A 15,730-nucleotide genomic window follows, 5' to 3' on the forward strand; every position below is an offset into this window, starting at 1 on the left:
TAAAATCTCTAATTTTTGTAAAGTAATTTTTTAGGAAAATGTGAGCAAAAGTAATAGTGATACTTAAAGAGAAATATTTTGTAAATATTTTGTTTTCCTTCATAGGTATATTTTCTTAATCTCTCATTAAAATGTTACTTCCTTGAGATTAGAGATATTTATTCAGTGATCTGTCTTCATATGGCACTTTGGTGAATTTGTCTAGAATTATCTAAGTATATCACAAACACAAGGAATTATAGCACCATTAAGAAATCACTAATATCAATACATTTTTTAATGAAACATTAGATAAATAAGCATTTTATCTAGGCATGACTTCTTAGATTCATAATAACAGAAATACACTCTGATTAAGTGAAATACAAGAATATTTCATAATATCTTTAAAAACTTTATCTTAAAGAACTTAAAGGCAAAATAAATAATTTGTTGGCTTGATAACTGAGACAAGAAACTGGAAGTCTGAGAGTAACCAAGGCAGTTTTTCTCTCCATGTCTCTCTAGGGCTCCATTGTTTCCCAGTTTTAATTCTTTGTGCATCTCTGGACTCATTTCCTCTGTTTGTCTGTACAAAGGGGAAATGAGACCTCACCATAGATGTTAAGTTTATAATTCAAGGGTATCACAGGGGATGACCAATTTTGGGGGCCCTAATCCAAATTATGAGGAAAAGAACCGAATTTGCTTGGTTTCTGTCAGATGTCTGCCAAAAGTACAAATAGCTGAGGCTGTGGTAATGAGGCTAAACCAACTAACTAGCTCCGGGGTCCCAGATAAGTTTTATGTGTCAGAGGCTCACAGGCTGAGCATTCATCTTAAAATATGTTTAGTATAATTTTTTGAGGAATTTCCATACTGTTTTTCCACAGTGGCCGTACCAGTTTGCATTCCCAGCAAAAGTGTACCAGAGTTCCTTTTTCTCCACATCCCTGCCAACACTTGTTTGTCTTATGTTTTTGATTGTAACCATTCTGATAGGTGTGAGGTTATGTCTCATTGTGGTTTTCATTTGCATTTTCCTGATGATGAGTAATGTTAAACATCTTTTCATGTGTCTGTTGGCCATTTGTATGTCTGTTTTGGAAAAATGTCTTCATGTCTTCTGCCCATTTTTAATTGGATTATTTGTGTTTTTTTGGTATTGTATAAGTTCTTTATATATGTTACATATTAACTATTGGATATGTAATTTACAAAAATATTCTCCCATTTGGTGGGTTGTTTGTTGGTGGTTTCCTTCACTGTGAAAAACTTTTTATTTTGGTGTAGTCCCAATAGTTTAATTTTGCTTTTGTTTCCCTTGCCAAATGGGACATACCTAGAAAAATGTTTCTACAGCTGATGTCAAAGAGATTACTGCCAGTGTTTTCTTCTAGGAATTTTATGGTTTTGGGTCTCACATTTAAGTCTTTAATACATTTTTAGTTTATTTTTGTGTATGGTGTAAGAAAGTGGTCCAGTTTCATTCTTTTGCATGTAGTTGTCCAGTTTTCCCAGTTGTCCAGTATTTTTGAAGTGACTGTCTTTTTCCCATTGTATATCCCTGCCTTCTTTGTCATACATTAATTGACCATATAATTGTGGGTTTATTTCTGGGGTCTCTATTCTGTTTCATTGATCTATATGTCTGTTTTGGTGCCAGTACCATACTGTTTTGATTACTACAGCTTTGTAGTGTATCTTGAAATCTGAGATTGTGGTAACTCCAGTTTTGTACTTTTTCAAGATTGCTTTGGCTATTCAGGGTCTGTTGTGGTTCCATACATACCATATGATCCAATAATTCCACAACTCAGTATTTATCCCCCAAAAACAACACTAATTCAAAAAGATATTTACAGTAGCCAAGATTTGGAAGTAAACCAAGTGCCCATCAATAGATTAATGGATAAAGGTGTGTGTGTGTGTGAGTATGTGTGTGTGCACACACACACACATATAATATATATAATACATTATATAATATATATATAATATATATATAATACATTATATATATATTATATATATGTAATATATAATATATATTATATATATATATATATAATATTACTCAGCCATAAAGAAGAATGAAATCTTGCCATTTGTGACAATATGGATAGATCTAAAGAGTATAAAGCTAAGTGAAATAAGTTAGTGAAGAAGCTGAGGGAAAATGAAAGAGTACACCTAAACAAAGCACACTCAAGGTAAGAATAAAGATATTGGTTACTGACAAAACAATTGTTGACAAAAGAGGACACAAAGCAGCACCAAGGTGAACAACAAGAAGAAAAGCTGTTCTATGAAAATCAGTCTATAAAAAGAAAACCTAAGGTAAAAAATTAGCAAATCCTTAATAAGACTGATTAAAGTATAAAAACATGAAGAACAAAGGAAATATAAATACAGATATGGTAGAGGTAAATAATTAGAATACAATGAACAATAGCATGTAAACATAGTTGAAAACCTAGAAAAGTGATAATTTTGTAGAAAAAATGTTATCAAAATTGATTCAAGGAGACAAATAAATGTCAATAAGCACTAAATAACTCAATAATTAATCAAAAGCCCAAAGTCCTTCTTTTCAATTTTTCCTCCTTCCTTCCCTCCCTTTCTCTTTCTATCCATTCTCCCATCCATCCCTCCATCCGTGCATGCACTTATCTTTCTATCCATCCATCCATCCATCCATCCATGCATAGATAGACGATTGTTTCACAGAAGTTTTTCTTCCATTCTGGTAACATGCATACATAACACATTTTGATCATAAAAAAATCATAAAATTTTAATTTAATAATTTTAATTCTGATAAAAAATATTTTTTAAAACAGAATGTATGCAAATAAAATCTTTATATAAAACAAGGTAAGTTCAGACCAAAAAAAGAAAGCTATTCTAAATTTTCTTATGACTTCTATATAAAATATTGGCAAATTCAACTCAGCAGTTTTCAAAGAAAATATCCTTTAACCAAGTAGAGTTTATCTTCAGAATTTAGGGATGATTGTATGCAAAGCTGTTATATTGATAGATTAAACAAGAACAGCAAATGAACATCTCAAGAAATGCAGAAAAAACACTCCATGAAGTTTAACACTCAAGGTAAAACGTTTAGCAAACTTGGAATTGGAAAAAGTGAACTTCTTTGTCCTGATTAATAGTACCAATCAAAACAATAGACATCACACTTAGTGGTGAAACTTTAGAAGTTTCATTAAGTCAGGAAGATGATGAGGTTGTGTTTCTAGTTTAAGCTAGGAAGCCCTAGCTGAAGTCAAGATGAAAGAAGTATAAAAATTGGAAAGAAGAGAACATCTTTATTTGAAGACATGATTATCTATATAGAAATTACAAGAGCATCTAAAGACAAATTATTGAGAGTCTTCTAAGCACCAATGATAATTATTAGAAAATGTAAGTGAAAGGAAAAAATATACCAGTTTCTATAGGAACAAAAACTACAAATTACCAAATATATTTAATTACAGAGGTATAAAACCATTCTGGAGAAAAGTGCAAAACATTGGAGAGATAAAAAGAAAACAAAAGATGTGTGTGTGTATGTGTGTGTGTGTGTGTGTGTGTGTACACTCACATACCAGGCTTATGATATTTATGAATTAAGCTACAATAGCTAAGTAGTGTTGACACTTCCCAAAATTATTTTTAAATGTATCATTTATAAATTTAAAACTTCCAATGGGACTTTTCAGGAAGCCAGGGAAGTTGACACCTGATTTCATAGGGAAAAGCAAAGGACCAAGGAGGATAAAAACAATATTTAAAGTAAGACACAAAAGAACAGGCTCTAAAGGAAAATATGGCTAAATTTTGATTATGTTAAAAGTAAAAACCCTGTACAAAATAAAAACTGAAAAGACAAACCATAGACTAGAATACATTTTCACTGCCTATACCTGATGAACCCAATAGTCATAAAATCTTGCCTAAAAGAAAAAAAAACTACAAATTATTAAATAATCAACCAAGTTAAAGGACAGGAAAATTGGTATAAATATGTATTTCCTTAGAAGGAATTCCAAATTGTTAATATCTATTTGTGGTAGGCTACATAATGGCCTCCCCAAAGATGTCCACATCCTAATCCCTGGAATCTGTGACTGTGTTATCTTAAATGGTAAAAGGGACATTTTATATGTGAACAAATTAAAGATCATGAAATAGGAAAATTATTTTTGGATTGTCTGGGTGGGTCCAATGTAATCACATGTCTCTTTATAAGAGGGAGGTAGGAGTGTCAGAGAGTAGATGTGGTGACAAATGTAAGAGGTTGGAGGCATGTGAGGAAGAGGCTGCAAGGAATCCAGGCCAATTTGAGAAGCTGAAAAAGGCAAGGCAGCAGTTTGTTTCTTAAAATGTCTAGAAGGAATACAACCCTGCCAATTTTAGATTTCTGGCCGACAGAGCAAATTTATATTGTTTTAAGACACTAAGTTGGTGGTGATTGGTTACAATACCAATAGGAAACCAATACAATACTTCCCCTTGTCTTGTAACCAGAGAAATTCAAATCAAAGGGCAACAAAATATCATTTTTCACCTATTGGGCAAATAATTACAAACCTAAAAGTAGCATGTGTTGTTGAGTATGTAGGGAAATTAGACTTCTTATACAATCTGATGGGTATAAATAGAGTCTAAAATGGGTATAAGTATAGTCATTTTGGAGAGAAAGCACCAGTGACCTACATGTTCTTCTACTACGTATATACTACAGAGATACTCACACATAATGCAAAGGGAGGGATGATAAGAATGTTCATTGAAATTATTTGTAAGAAAAATTGGAAACAATCAGAATATACAAAAATATATTTGTAAAATGGGAAACTCTGCAGCCATTCAAACACATAAACTAGAGGTGCAGTTATCAACAGAGGGAAAAGCATAAGTTGGAAAAACAGTTCAATAAACTGCTATTTATAATATATGTATTACCACAAAATAATATATATTGTCTATGGATATACAAGCATTACGTAGGCAAAACATTTATGAGAACGATAAATACCAGAAATAAGATAGTGGCCTCTTTTGGTAAAAGAGAGGATCAGAAAGTAATACACAGGTCATTCAACTCTGTTTATGTTTTATATCTTAAAAATAAGGTGAGGTGCACATGGTGAAATTTTGTAAAACTGGGTGTTTAATAAATATACATTTGTTACATTATTATCTACATTTGTATTCATATATGAATTGTTTCACAATTAAAAAAAACCAAAACTCATCTCTATTTTAACCCAACCTCAAAAAGTTTCTTTAAAAAAACAATTTTCCTGGATTTATTGTTCTAGAACGTCAAACTTAAAAATGAAAAGGAGAGAAATTTTCATTGCCTTAAAAATAGCTTAATGGTCTTGGAAAAATCATAATTAAACTTCTATATACTAAGAGCTTCTGTCAAAAACTTTGTAGGAGTGATATAAAATATTGGAATTGATTTTCAAAGAACACATAATATGGTTATATAACAGTGCACTACAGGTCAATAACTCAAGAGCCAAGATGTTGGGGTAAGGAAAGCAACTCTATTTGGAAAGCCAGAAAACTGAGATGGTGGACTAAAGAACCATCTGAACACCTTATGAAATTTGGACATCTTTTATGTTAGGAAAAAGGGGAAAGTGGGAGGGGGTTGAGTCAAGAGATGAGTGACATCTGTAGACATTCAGGCACCCACAAGGATCTGCAGAAGGTCACGAAACTTTTCTGTCCTTGGTAGTTGATCTTTGCATACAGGAATCTGGTCATGATGTTCCTGTATATCTTATACGTAGGAAATGTTTTTTCTGTACATACTTTTTTACCTCTTCAGTGGAATATGGGCTTTGAGTAGGGGTAGTTTTCATAAATATTAACATGCCTACAGGCATAGTTAAGTATCTAAGCTATAGGTTCCAGCAGAAAAGGAAGTAGAAGCAATCTGTAGTCAGATATGCTAACTTTCTCCTGTTACAGTTGAAAAATGCTCCAAATAAGCTACTAAAGGCCAGCGTAGGGGTTGGGCTTCACCAGACCAACTTATATGACACTAGGTAAATCTCTAAACAATTCTTTCTAGGGCTAAGATCCAGTGGCCTGAGGCTCCCTTCTAATAGGCAAGGGAGATCAGAAAAAGGATATGATGTACCTGTCACAAGAAATAAAAACACTGTTTTTGGAAAAAATCTAGTTTTTAGCTATTCTGCCAGCTTTCTCTAGAAATTTATCCCAATTACCTCTAGTTATAAGACACCTAGGATTTACTTTTTGAGATATCTGGAAATTGAATATTTTGTTAGCAGATTAAAATTAAAACTGAAATGTCCTATATTACTGGAAAATAAACTGTTCAACTTCAGTATCAACTTAAGTATTTCTTCTTAGAATGGAACCCTGTCAACTTAGAAAATGACATTGCTATTTAAAATGCCATTCCATGGCACTCTTTAATTAAAGCAGCAACCTACTATCAATATGCTCCCATCGATGAGTTTTTAACCATTAGAATCTGAGCCGTTTGATATACAGTTTAATGTTTTTCAGAAACTATATATAGATTCCTCAGAGATTTAAGGAGGGAACTTAAAATTCAGTACTTTAAAAGTGATAGTTCAGACACAAGGGAAAAGAGCAAAAGAGAGAAAACAAGGCAGACAGCAGAGGGGGACCAACCGAAAGACAGATAAACAGAAAGCTGAGTATGGGATGGTGGATGCATATGTCAGAAATGGTCACCCCAAGTAATTGAATATTCCTGGTTTATGCCCTGGTGAGGTGGTAGTGGTGGTAGGGAGAATGAGAGGGTTAATATCTTTCTTAGCATAGGGTCCATGAACATCCTTTCTGTGTCTGGGAAGTGAATGTATTTCCTGTATTCAATTCAATCTAATTTCTCTTGATTTCAGGTCATTTTTAATTCCCAGTTATGCTGTTCACATTATTGATGTGGCGATTTCAAATGAATGACAGAAGGCAGATATGCTAAAGCAGAACAAGGAAGAAAAGACTATAGTAGTTCAAAAGAATTAAGCTATACAATTTTAAACAAAAGTACAAATTTATAGATATAAGAATCAGAAGGCCAATTAAGTGGCTTATGGACATGGTGGAGAGAAGGGCATTGTGTATTCTTACATTGTGTATTGTTAGGATACAACTGGCAATTCCATGCTCATCTAATAACAAGAAGCAAAATAAATATCATGTCAAGAGAGAGAACCAGAAAACTGAAAAAATCAAGAACAAAGGATACTTTCTCCATATCTTAGGAGTTTCATGGCTTCTCTCATCTTTGCTTGTCTCTATCTGTATGTTTTTTGTTTTGTTTTGTTTTTTTACTTTCATCCTTTTTCTTGTGCTGGCTCATTCTACTCATGAACCAGTACACTTGACATGACCTAGTTCAGAACAGAGACTGGTAAATTCCCTCTATGTCTTTCTTGCACATCACAAAATAGATAATTTTGAACAGTCTAGGTCACCTTTTTTGCCATTTTTGAACCAGATGCCATCATATTCATTATCATCCTCACCATAATCACTACTAACATTTCTTGAGTGCTTGCTACATGCGATGTACTGTTTTTCCTCTCTCTCTCTCTTTTTAATTTTTTAGCGGTGGGGGAGCAAGCGAGTGAGGGAGAAAGGGCCAGAAGAAGAGAAAGAGAGAATCCCAAGCACACTCTATGTTCAGTGTGGAGCCCCACACGGGGCTCAATTGCACGATCCTGGGATTCTGACCTAGGCCATAATCAAGAGTTGGATGGCCGACTAAGCCACCCAGGTGCCCCAGTGCTATGTACTATTCTGAGTGTTTTACATGTATTAACTCAATATATATAATTCTGAGAGGAGGGCATTATTTTATTATTTCTATTTTGTAGACTTGAAAACTAGAGTAAAGGTAAGTAATTTGGTGAAAGTCACTGCTACTCTGTGCAGAGCCAAATTTGAAACCAGAGGCAGACTTCAAAGCCTGTCGACTTCCCATTTCCATGATACCATAGTATCTGTAGGTCAGTTGTGGATCCTTACTTTGTTTAGAAGGGTTAGGGGCTGGGTTTTGGAGTTCTCCAATTAATCAAGGTGGGTAATGACCAGACACTTCCTCAAGTTTGGGTAGATGAGACAAGCAATGACAAGGCTAGCATTTTGTAATACACTTAAAGAAGTCACATTTCTATGGCAAACTGGCTGAATACCAAGAGAGCTCAGGGCAGTGTCACCTTGGTGGAGTCAGCCAGAGCTTAGACATTCCATGTGCCTGAGACTTGATTGGACTGAAGTATAAAAACTGAAACACAATCTTAACAGATTTATGTGGCAGGACAAGTTAAATTATAACCAGAAATGTATCTGAAGAACAAATAAAATTAGGTGTATGGAGAAGCTAAATATTGGATGCTATTTATCTTATGAATCAATCTTTTCATGGAAAAATACCTTCTACATCAATTGGAGGATGCTCTCCCCCAGGATAGTTTCTGGTTGATAGTTGACATTTGTTTTTCAAGTTCTATTTCTTCTTCAAACTGCTCACATTCTGTCTTGAAGTATATTTAATGAAATAAGTTATCTTAAAGCCACATTTTGCTCAAGATTGAGGTTTATTTTGTCTCTTAAAGTGACTTTGCTTACTTTTTATATCATGTGTGATATGCTGACATTATAGTTTAACTCTCAGAGGACAACTAACTTTATCTATGTGTATATTATTAGGTCCCTTCACTGTTTATCCTCAGAGTAAGACTTGAGAAGGTTCTATAGAGAATATGGTGGATAAGAATACAAATGTTAGATGCAGATGTATGTAGGTTTGAACTTGTTATTGCCAAATGTAACTAATTTTGTGCAAATTCACAAAATATGTGCCCCAATTTTCATAGTTATAAAATAGGAAAAATAATAGGATGTATCTTAGGATGTTGCTGAAGGAAATTAATTTCCACAGTGTGTGGAACATAGTAGAAATAAGCTACTCAATAAACATTCAATAAGTGGGAGATATTATTACCATTAATATTCCCTCTAATAGGATGATTTCATTAAATGGACCACTTGCACCTGCAATCTATTTAATGATACACTGCCAGGTAAGACATCTAAGGAAGTTATAAGATCTGAAAGTCTTCTTATATGGATGGAATTTGGTATGGATTCCTTGGTGAAGACAAAGCTAATTTTGTGGTCATCACACACACATATATATAACACATACACTCTTATTCAAAAGATGTGAGAGCCCTGAAGGACAATATATCAGTCATCCATTGTTGTGTAACAAACAATTTCTAAACTTAGTAGCATAAAATAGTTACAATTTTTTTCTTTTGATTTTATGAGTTGTTGGAGCTCATCTGGGTGGCTCTACGTGGTGCATCTCTGGTCACTTGGATGACTGAATTTAGCTGGGAGTTTGGCCAAGGCTGCAATGTCCAAGATGGCTTCTTACCCTCCAGAGTCTCTTGCCTCTCATCATTCACTAGTGAGCCCAGGTGCCCCATGGACACTGGTTTCTAAGAGAATAAGGCCCACTCTGCAAGGGTTTAACCAAGCTTCTTTTACATCACACTTGCCAATGAGGCTCACTTGACCGTGCTCAGATTTCATGTGGAAGAGACGATGCAAGAATCTGGAAAGTAGTAATAACAGCCCATACTTTTTAGTGTTGCCATATGAAATAGCGTAATATATATAAAGTAACCAGAAAAAGTGGTTCTCAGTAATGGTGAAAACAAGGCTCAAGGAGCATCCAGTCTAATCAAGGAAGTAACAAGACAGGGCACCTGGCTGGCTCAGTCAGTACAGCATGGGCATGTGACTCTTGAATTGTGAGTTCAAGCTCCACATTGGCTGTAGAGCTTTAAAAAATGGAGTAAAAAGACCTTCAAACAAGTATGTTAGCAGTTAAACTTTAAAATATCCTTTAAATGTTTATTATGTATTTTTGAGAGAGAGAGAGCACGTGCTCACAAGAGAGGCAAAGAGGGGGGGACAGAGGATCTCAAGCAGGCTCCATGATGTCAGTGCAGAGCCCAGTGCAGGGCTTAAACTCAGCAACTGTGAGACCATGACCTGAGCTGAAATCCAGAGTTGAACGCTCAATTGACCGAGCTACCCAGGCACCCCAAAATATCCTCTAAATTAACTTGCAATGTTATGAGGTCAAGATGAAGGATAGACTAATATTCAAATGATCTTATTTTCTTTGAATATAATGACTTTAATGCTGGTAGGTTAGTCTAAATACCCCAAAGAGCTCTCCCTACCTTAAATTTCTTAATAAAACTCTTTGAGATGTAAAAATAAAAATTTTTCCTATTTCAAAATATTGACTGATAGGTCCAACCTTTGTCTCCTGTTATCTGTCCAGTATATTTATTATTAGATAAAGATCCCAACAAGAAAAGAGCACAGATGAGTAAACACAACCAAAACCAGCCACACACCTGTAGTAACTCACTTTTTCCTCACTTATTTCTTTCTCCTTGATAGTATATGAAAAGTGGACTTTACAAAGTAATGTTCCATTGTCTCCTCAGTAACCCAAGTACAGTTTTAGATATGGTGAAGGAGAAAGGACACTAGGTTGTCAACTGGGCCTGTGTAGCAGTCACCTGGGCAATGCATGAGAAAATTGACAGAGGCTATTGCTTCAGAACCAATTGCAATCGGTACTACAGAGGAAAATATTGTGGAAGCACTAAGTACTGCTGTGTTCAAACAGCTTAAGGGCTTTTCATGTTTGATTCCTATTCCCTTCCCTAATGTACCCAGGGATCACTGCAATGGTGGATTGAAATGTGTTTTGGAATAAAACTCTCTTTTGCATGACTTTTCTTTCTTCAGAAAACTTTGATTTATTAACCTTTGTTTTCAGAAGGGTACATCTTTGTTTCACATTTCCTAGGTGATGGATTTTTCTCTTACATGAATCTGTACCATCGGGTTGCATTAGTCACACTGCATTATGTTGCACTAAATCAAGTAACACAATGTGACTATTAATGTTGTGATGTGTAAGAACATGTCTCACTCGGGACTGGGGAAAATGTGATTTTCTGAAAACAGCTGTCTCTGCATTTATTCAGTAAAACTTTTCACCTTGGAAATGGTGTTGTTTGCCACCTAAGCATTTTCATTGGCAATTTTGAGGTATATTTTAAAGTCTTTTTTTTTCCCCTCTAGGATCATTAAATATTCACGATTCCACTAAAACTCTCAATAATGAAATAAATTTTAAGAACAATTACAGTGAATGCCTACCACCTCAATATTTAGATCAATGAGGAAGAATACAGTCAGAATGTTCCAGAACAGACCTTTCCAGAAGATTGATCATGATATATCAATAGACTGGAGTATTGATTTTCTAGTGTCTGTTGCCACCACAACACTCTCTTCTCTAAGGTGATTTATAGGAATTAGAGGAGCAGGCTTTTCAAGCATGTTATTTCTCTATGTCTCCAAAGCCTGTCCTAGCAAACTCCCTCTGCCTCTCTCTTTGCACCTTGATGGTCATCATGAGGCTTAAGGAAAATAGAAAACAGTACCCCCATCCAAATAATGTCATGCACTAAAAGTGATCTTTGATTTCTGTTAGGAATGAATCTACTTAGTCCAGAGCAAGGAACTGTTCCTTGCATTCCATTAGGAAAGAATCAATATTGTTTTGTCATTGGCCTACTGAGGTACAAGCTACCATGGTGTTCTCAATTGCTTTGTAAGTGTTTAATCATCCCACTTCCATGCATTTTCTTTTCTTCTTGTAAAAGCAAACAGTACTTACTTCTGTGATTGCTTGAATGTTTTCTTCATCATAATTAGGCTACATAACCCTGAATGTTGCAAATACATTTTTTTAAGTTCTTAAATGGAATATAAAAAAAATCAGAAAAACAAAACTAAACCCTACTCCAAACTGATTTTCCCCTTATTTTTCCATCTTACTTTTCTTCTGCTGCTATTTCTCCCTCTTCACCTTGCTTATATATCACATTGCTTTACTTTTATCAAAATAAAATATGCACATAGTAAAAAAAAATCCAGTATGCCAAATAGTTCCATGTCCAGTGGTGATAAGTGCTATGGGGAAAATAAAAACAGTGGGAAATAGCCAAATTATGGAAAGAGCCTAAATGTCTATCAACTGATGAATGGATAAAGAAATTGTGGTTTATATACACAATGGAGTACTACATGGCAATGAGAAGGAATGAAATCTGGCCCTTCGTAGCAACGTGGATGGAACTGGAGAGTGTGATGCTAAGTGAAATAAGCCATACAGAGAAAGACAGATACCGTATGTTTTCACTCTTATGTGGATCCTGAGGAACTTAACAGAAACCCATGGGGGAGGGGAAGGAAAAAAAAGAAGTTAGAGTGGGAGAGAGCCAAAACATAAGAGACTCTTAAAAACTGAGAACAAACTGAGGGTTGATGGGGGGTGGGAGGGAGGGGAGGGTGGGTGATGGGTATTGAGGAGGGCACATTTTGGGATGAGCACTGGGTGTTGTATGGAAACAAATTTGACAATAAATTTCATATATTGAAAAAAATGAATTAAAAAAATAGTGGGATTGGTAGGGAGTGGTGGGATGGAGTTGATAAATTTTATGCTAAAAAATCAATAAATATAAATTTTGTTTAGTATAGCAGAGTGAACAGAAACTTAATCTTCTCTGTGTTCTGAATCATAGAAAACTGTACATACCCACGTTCATGCATACACAAGTATATACAAATATGTGTAAAAATAAGAGAAACATCTCCATAGGGCAGAAGAACAGAGAAAATCTATAGTTTCAAATACTAAGTAGCTATATGGCTCATAGGAAGTAAAAGTTTAACTCAAGAATTGAAAGGACCCTAAAGCTTGGTCAGAAACAAGAAATAGAGCTGGAGGTTTGCCTTACACTCAGGAATTTGGGGAAGAAAGAGAGAAAAACATCCAGAACTGGAAACTTGGCCTATGCTTGCACAGAATATATTCCACCAAATATATCAATTACCAGTGAACATGGAGAGAGAAATCCAGGCAAATTTGAAGCACAAGGCAGGAAAGACTTGCACGGTAAAGTGACAAAAATGAAGCACACCAGAATAACCACCATTGTGTGAAGATCTGCAGAGAAACTAAACATGATAATTAAAGCCTGCAGGAAAAGAAATAGTCAAACTATAAGAAAAGGACATTAAAATAAATATATACATAACTCTTAAAGAGATAACATTTTCCTCTCACAAAAACAAGAAATTACAAAACAAAGACTGGTAATGTGTGAAAGAGTGAATTATACAAGCCTTGGAAATGAAAAATACACTATTTGATGAGGGGAAGAAGGTCAACAGAAGAGATGAATGGTAAACTCTTCTCAGTTGAAGAGAAATGTTATATTTTAAACTACAACAAAGCAAATCACACATGGATATATGGAAATAACATAGAGATAAAAAGTACAAAATATGAAACTAGTTAAAAAGAAGACTGATAAACTTCAATATATATTTAATAGGCATTTTTAGAAGGTGTTGTTTAGAATAAAAATTAAATTGTTAAAGGAATATTTTACTGTTTCTAGAAACAAACCTGTAACTCTTCAGATTGAAATGTTCACTGAGAGCTGAGCAGGATAAATAAAAAAGATGCACACTAAAAGAAAAAAAAACTTAAGTGTACAACATCAGTGATAATGAGAAAATGTTGCACAAGAGAATATTACAATTGCAATTACTTATAAAGGAAGGGCGATTAAGTTGACAGAAGTCTTATGAACAAAAATACATGCATGAAAACAAAGAGCTGAAGGAAAATGACTGTCAACCTAGAATTTAATCCCCAATTAAACCATCACTCAGGAGTGACAGTAAGATAAAGATATGAAAAGACTAAAAGAGTTTATTTCTTAACAGACCATCTCTGAAAAACTGCTAAAAGATTTACTACAGGAGGAAGGAAATGAACCAAGAAAAGAAAAGGGTGGGGGGAGGTGGTAAAATGCATGGAGAAAGAACATACAAATAAAGTAATAAAATAAAGTCAAGCCTCAATATTTACTGTGAGATAAAGGCAGTAATACTTGAACAAATTGAGATCAGGATAGAAAACTGTAGTTAAAGATTAAGTGGAATTTGCTGCTTTCAAGGGGTTCGTGGAACAGTTAAATTGTAGTAAGGTCCTTGTCTTGTTCAGGTAGGAGGCAGAGATATGATTAATTGTAGGTATTTGCAAACTATGTGAAGAGAAATTTATTATAAAGCTTAGAGCTAACATGAAAGAATAGGAATTACATACATAATTTTAAACTGTTAGAGAGTAAACATGAAATTTCAAGGAAGGAGAAAAAAGAAGTAAGAAAAGTATAATAATTGGAAAGCACAAATTATAGAAATCATTTGGACTGTATTTATAATCACAGTACATGGAAAACACATCTTAAAAGAAAAACTCTCAGAACCACTCGTACAATTGGATACTATTCAGCGGTTGAAAGTAATGAATTAGATCTAGGACTGTGGATAAATCTCAAGAACATATTGCTGAGGGAGAAAAAGCAAGCGTACTTATTTTACAATGTGATGCCATTATGCAAACACCACACACTCAAGAATACTTTATGTAGTCTGTTCAGCTACAACTCATGTTTCTTGTCATGCCAATTAACACATACACAGCTAGTGACTAAGAAAATAACGCAGAGATTGCAGCAATTCATAAGTGATCTTTCCTCAAAATATTACCATTTTCTGCTACCACGTGACAGTGGCTGATTCGAAGTGTAGTTACTCAGCCAGAGCCCACTAGCTAGAGAGGAGTAGAGTGCAGTGTTTTATCAGATATCATATCATGCCATGTCCTCTTGGCCTAATTCTCTTGGCCACCTCTTCCTCCTTTTTCATCGCAGTTTCTATTTGTTTCTGAGTCACCATCTTCAGGTAGCCTCCTGAGCAAAAGGATATATAACACATATTTTCTGAATTCTCAAATATAAAAGTATGTCTGTATTCTATTTTGGGTAACTGTTTACTGCGACTACACTGAAGAATATAGCAGAAAGAAATGGGAATTCTCCTGGAAAGGCTTATTTTTGGATTTTACATCCATCCATTCATTCTCTGTGGAAACCTTCTGTTCTGTTTACTACAAGCAGCATATGCCATCTAGCAGTTAACAAAATACCCAGGCTACCTTTTGCTGTATTGCAAGGACAAGTCAGGATATAAACTGTGTGTATTATTTACAGATGCTAGTCACGTGAAGTGAAATTAAGTATAATTTTACCATTAATTGACATCCATCCTGGGCACTGTATTCTGCTTGCATTCAAGTTGTAGGTACTTCTGTTAAGATAGATCAGCATTTCTCAGAAGATAGGTCCTTGCCTTCATCTAGGCCACTTTGCTACTACTTTTTAAATTCCATTGCCTATCACAGAAAGTAAGGACACTTTCCTTTTGGCCCTTAAGCTCACTTCTTGACTTCAGGGCAAATATTTTTCCTGAAGTCACTTGAGTTTAACCTTAGCCACTATCCTCTGTACCTGCCTCATGATAATTTACAATTCTGCTCCTGATATCAACACTTATGTGCTCTAAACTTCTATCAAGCTCACTCCATTTACTCCTCAATGAGTTGTTCTTATTCTTAGACTAATATTTAGGATAGCTGTTGAATTAATGAGGCTCAGATATGTTGTGGAAATAAATCTCTGAGAAATGGCAGTGGCTTATGACA

Source organism: Panthera pardus, unplaced genomic scaffold (genome assembly GCF_024362965.1).
Source record: "Panthera pardus isolate Hobbes unplaced genomic scaffold, ASM2436296v1 HiC_scaffold_6, whole genome shotgun sequence".
Taxonomy (NCBI): domain Eukaryota; kingdom Metazoa; phylum Chordata; class Mammalia; order Carnivora; family Felidae; genus Panthera; species Panthera pardus.